A 6,440-nucleotide genomic window follows, 5' to 3' on the forward strand; every position below is an offset into this window, starting at 1 on the left:
CACAATTACTGATTTTGAAAACGGACTCCATCTTTTCAAACCATCGGGTTAGACCGACTGGTCCCTCAGTTCCACTAAACGTCTGTGGTTTGCATCCTTGAAAAGTTTTGTATGAGCATCCGTTTCGTGAATTTGTGTTTACGGCTGCTGCTTTGGCTGCTGCTTCAGCTGTTGCTTTTGCTGCTTCGGTTGCAGCAATTCTTTCATTCACACGTTTCTCGACTAGTTGTTCAAACTCAGCATCCGACATTTGAGACATGTTTCTTCAATAAACACAACAGATATAATTTAATCATATAGAATATTATAGGTAAAATGAGTTGTCAATAGTTAATCGTAGCATATTAATAATATGAACCGATTATTATAAAAGCCTTTTCTTCTTATTAGCATTTTATAATTATTTCTAGGGTATTACCTACCCGTTAAGTTCATACATAATAGCTAGTACAAGGAATTAACTACTAAAATCCTAATAATATTCCACTATAAAAAATTATAGCGAGTTACTACATTATTATGTAATAATAATAATAAGAAGTAGTAATAATACAAATAATCATTCCATGCATTTATTATTAATAAACCAAAATAATACAATACCATACAATACTGATATTTTACATATTCTTATTTTACATAACAAGAGAGAGTAGCACACATAAGCAATAAAATAGCGCATGGAAGATTTATGGTTGCGAGGTCATTTATTCAGAACTATCAGAAACTTCTTCCCATTTGGTTCTCTCTGCCAATTGTTTGTGTGCACATGGTCCAACAGACATTCTGGCAGTGTATTTTATTTTTGGTTGGGGTTTTGAGGTACCCGTTACCTCAGTGGGTTTAATACAATAAGGGTGGTTACGGATCGAATGGTCATGTTCCTTTTTAATAATTAAGGACTTTTTATTATTGTGGTTGTTTTTATTATCTATAGCAAGTTGGAATTTCTCCTTAGTGATCTCTTTTATTTCATTAGCGAAATCCTCCTCCTTACTGATCTCGTCTGATGACGAACTGTCTAAGTCATGTGTAGGAGAATATGATGACGAACTGCAAGAAAATGTACCGGTGGTCATGAACCGAAATCTGCCAGGCGTAATCGGCACAACCCGCCCGTCGGCGGTATATCTGGACCAATGTCCATATTTGTTTAGAAATGGACGATCCTCGTTTACTCCAGGGATCATGGGTCCATGCCAACGATACTGTGGCTCCGGAAAACTAAAGCTGGGTGGAGCTGGAACCTCCTCTGGGTTTACCGGGAGTTAAGATTCCCCGGCTAACACAATTTCTTCTTTAATAGGTATTGGAACGCCCTTTTCAGTTGTGGATAGAATAGATTCAGTGTCCGATTCCGAGTCGTACAAAATGATAGGATTAGAGGAAGTCATCTATCACATAATTGAAACAGCAATTACGTTAGCATATAAATATATCACATATAATGTTTTTAACCAAATAATAAGCAAAAATCAGTAAAAACGGATATGGTCATAGTCCAGACTCACTAATGCATCCTAACAATTACCAGTTAAACACACTAATGTAATTTCTGGTTCCCTATGACCTCAAGCTCTGATACCAACTGTAACGACCCGTCAAAATCGCTATTGACGCGGCACGTTAATCATTGATTCCACAGTGAGGTTTTGACCTCTATATGATACGTTTTGATAAAATATTGCATTCATTAAAATAAGTGACTTTCTAAACATAGAAAGTTATAAACATGTGGGCGAGTGCTTAGGTATAAGCAAAACCCCGAAATACATAAGTCTTTAATTTACAGGTTGACATCACAGTCCAGTTATTTATTACACAACGCAGTTTTATTTTGAATGCAATAAACTTTGTACAAAGCATGAGAGACTCCATGCAGGCAACAAGCACATCACAGCGGAAGCATTCTAAGGACCTGAGAATAAAACATGCTAAAAAAAGTCAACACGAATGTTGGTGAGTTATAGGTTTAATTGCTCGAGTCATAAACATATATAAAGATAGACCACAAGATTTCATCAAAAGTTTATCAATAGATTCTACGTAACAGAGCACCCTGGTAACTAAACTTAACGCTATAGTGATAATTACCCCATTCGTTTTAATACGCGCAAACCAACGTGTCTTAAACTCAAATAACATACGTCCGTTAAAAGGCTAGCGCTCTAGCTCGGACGGGGATGTCAAGCCCTATGGATCCATATACAATTATTCGCGCCCACCAGTCCATATCCTATGTACTGGCAGCTACTAGTTACCAAAGCTAAGGGATTTTCGGTTTAACTCAGTGTAGAATTTAGTATGTACTTGTGTCTTATCGCGTTTAAAATAAATTGCATATATTCTCAGCCCAAAAATATTTAAAGTATTTAAAAAGGGAGACTATAAACTCACAGTTCAATATTGCGATTCAATATTGTAGGCAAATTGCGTAGACGTAATGATGGTAGACGACTGTATGGTTGGCCTTGGATTCAAGAACAATACCCCGAATAATACCCAATATTTCCTTAGCTTAAAGCGGTTTGAAACCCGAATTAAAACACCCTCGAATATACCTTATTATTATTAAACTTAAATTATAATTATAATTATAATTATAAATATAAATTTAAATTTAAAGTACAGAAGAAACTAAATTGTAAGGAATTCGTCGAGCAAAACTGGCATATTTATATTACTTTTCGATTTACTGTAGCTCATGCGATCGCATGAGTTTTCAGTGTTTTTGCCATGCGATCGCATGGCCGCCTTTTCTGTTTTTGTTTGCTAGTCGTCGACATCAAATAGTATTTATTGTAGCAAATAGTGTTTTACTGTAGCAAATAGTGTTTACTGTAGCAAATAGTGTTTACTGTAACAAATAGTGTTTACTGTAGCAAATCACTGTAGCAAAGTCGTTTTCACTGTAGCACTGTAGCAAAATACGGTTTCACTGTAGCAAATAGTGTTTTACTGTAGCAAAGTCATTTTTACTATAGTAATTAATGTTTTACTGTAGGAAAGTCGTTTTTACTTGTACATCTTATAATATATATATATATATATATATATACATACATATATGTATATTTACATAATATTAAATCATAAAGAGAATTGGTTTAAATTAGTCGAAATTTTTCGGTTCATCACAAATACGATTAGGTACACTGCCTATAAGTGTTGTAGCAAGGTTTAAGTATATCCACTCGATAAATAAATAAATAACTTGTGTAAAATTGTAGCATATTTAATAGTATTTCGCACTAAAAATAATACTATTTTGTATACACCCCCTACGACATCAGCAGTCAGCACAAGTTTGTTCATGTATAGACAGCAGATATTGTTGTGTCGAGTGTTTAGTTTGCTGCTCAGTTTACCAGCACAAGGTAGACAGTGTTCTTCAATCAGCACAGGATGTGTACTCAGCAAATCAAGAACATGAAGTGGCTCAGCAATGAAGAACCAGCACAGCTGGAATGCAGCTTACTACACAAGACAGCTATGCTCCATTATAAGCATAGTAGTTTCTCGAGTGGTCTACATCAATGGTACTATTCAATAGAAGTCTAAGACAAAGTTGAACATAAAAGGACACGCGTCGGCGGCTGACAAGTGACCTTACAAGACCACGTGGGAATGCAGAAGTTTAATGCATGTGCAGACATGGGTTATACTTTGTCATCACCTAGGGAACACAACATTCTATTTGTATAATCAAATAGTGGTGCCAAACCAAATTGGGGTGTTCCTGCAAATAGCTACCAAAAAGGAAAGAGGAGAGCATGCTCTCTGATGTAGTTGTCTCCACAAGTACAGACATCCTATGTACCAGTGGACAATAGAACCATTACACGGTTAATAGGATATAAATTGTTGTATCCAATATTATAACAACTAGTGGTGTGGGTTTATTTTTATAAAGTCAAAACGTGTAATAGCTGTTAGTTTACCTCTTAGCTATAATCTAAGTAATCTGTATCAACCAACTATCATTCCGCCAAGGATAGTTATGATTCTTTGTGATTCAATCAATAAAGAATAACTGTTGAAAATTAATTGTGACTCTATTTATTTGCATGCTTGAATACTAATCGGTTTAACTGTTAAGTTATTTGAAAAGAAATTGTATTCACCCCCCCTCTACAATACTCCTGTTGTTATCAAGGGACCAACAACAAGTAATCTTCAATTTGCATCTTCCAAAAGCCAAAGTCTCTCCCATCGAATCGGTCGATTCTAAACTTCCCATCTTCCGCCATCGTTCCCTTAACGAAACCTTGTGCTCTGATACCAGTTGTTAGGATATTAGGACCCAAACAACGCTAGTAATTCTACAAGACTACTAGCCAAGTTGTGATACTATCAAGATCACTCAACCCACTTAATGAACGAAAGATAATATGCAAGAACAATAAAGAACGACACAAGACATAACGTGGTTATATGCAATCGTTGTGATTGCTTTAGTCCACGGACCAACTAGAGAGTGTTTATTTACTGAATATTTGTATGTGGTGTGTTACAATATGATACAATGAGCTTCATTTATAGGAGAAACAAGAACACCATGAAACTTCATCTTGATCTTTAAGTGTGCTAGCAATCATGAAAGATAAATCAACTAGCCATGCTTTCCACCTTGTATTGGCATGATCACAGCCCAAATTTTAGGTGTAAAGTGATCAACTTTGCACCTAAAGTGAAAGGAGGCCAAAGCATGCTCGGATGAAAAGGTTGCAACTTGCCAAATTGCTGCCAGACACCAGATGCACCGCATCTGATGAGTGATGCGCCGCATCACCTGCTTCTACGACTGCAGATTCAAGTACCAGCTCCAGATGCACCGCATCTATAAGTGATGCGCCGCATCCCTGCCCTTTGATGCGCCATATCAGCTTGAAACGCCGCATCCAAAGCCTTCGGACAATTTTGCTACATGAATGCGCCGCATCCATGTCATGATGCGCTGCATTTGACTGTTTCACGCTTCCCGAAATCTGTAAAATTCGTGCAACACTTTAACTCATCTTTTTTGGCGACATTTCCAACTTTGTTTAAATGTCTTCATACTCCAACATCGTTTTATTCACTTCTAAAAGTGACACAATGAGGGTTACCCATACTGACACGTGTGACATTCCAATTTACTCCATCAACTTCAATTTTAGCTTTCACAACAAATTTATCTTTATTTGGCGGTAGTTTAGTGGGTACATCGGATGAAATGTCCTGTTCTTATTGATTAAAAACGTTCCATATTAATTGATTTCGTTGCGAGGTTTTGACCTCTATATGAGACGTTTTTCAAAGACTGCATTCATTTTTAAAACAAACCATAACCTTTATTTCATTAATAAAAGTTTAAAAAGCTTTACGTAGATTATCAAATAATGATAATCTAAAATATCCTGTTTACACACGACCATTACATAATGGTTTACAATACAAATATGTTACATCGAAATCAGTTTCTTGAATGCAGTTTTTACACAATATCATACAAACATGGACTCCAAATCTTGTCCTTATTTTAGTATGCAATAGTGGAAGCTCTTATTATTCACCTGAGAATAAACATGCTTTAAACGTCAACAAAAATGTTGGTGAGTTATAGGTTTAACCTATATATATCAAATCGTAACAATAGACCACAAGATTTCATATTTCAATACACATCCCATACATAGAGATAAAAATCATTCATATGGTGAACACCTGGTAACCGACATTAACAAGATGCATATATATAAGAATATCCCCATCATTCCGGGACACCCTTCGGATATGATATAAATTTCGAAGTACTAAAGCATCCGGTACTTTGGATTGGGTTTGTTAGGCCCAATAGATCTATCTTTAGGATTCGCGTCAATTAGGGTGTCTGTTCCCTAATTCTTAGATTACCAGACTTAATAAAAAGGGGCATATTCGATTTCGATAATTCAACCATAGAATGTAGTTTCACGTACTTGTGTCTATTTTGTAAATTATTTATAAAACCTGCATGTATTCTCATCCCAAAAATATTAGATTTTAAAAGTGGGACTATAACTCACTTTCACAGATTTTTACTTCGTCGGGAAGTAAGACTTAGCCACTGGTTGATTCACGAACCTATAACAATATATACATATATATCAAAGTATGTTCCAAATATATTTACAATACTTTTAATATATTTTGATGTTTTAAGTTTATTAAGTCAGCTGTCCTCGTTAGTAACCTACAACTAGTTGTCCACAGTTAGATATACAGAAATAAATCGATAAATATTATCTTGAATCAATCCACGACCCAGTGTATACGTATCTCAGTATTGATCACAACTCAAACTATACATATTTTGGAATCAACCTCAACCCTGTATAGCTAACTCCAACATTCACATATAGAGTGTCTATGGTTGTTCCGAAATATATATAGATGTGTCGACATGATAGGTCGAAACA

The sequence above is a fragment of the Rutidosis leptorrhynchoides genome, chromosome 2 (assembly GCF_046630445.1).
Source record: "Rutidosis leptorrhynchoides isolate AG116_Rl617_1_P2 chromosome 2, CSIRO_AGI_Rlap_v1, whole genome shotgun sequence".
NCBI classification, from domain to species: Eukaryota; Viridiplantae; Streptophyta; class Magnoliopsida; order Asterales; family Asteraceae; genus Rutidosis; species Rutidosis leptorrhynchoides.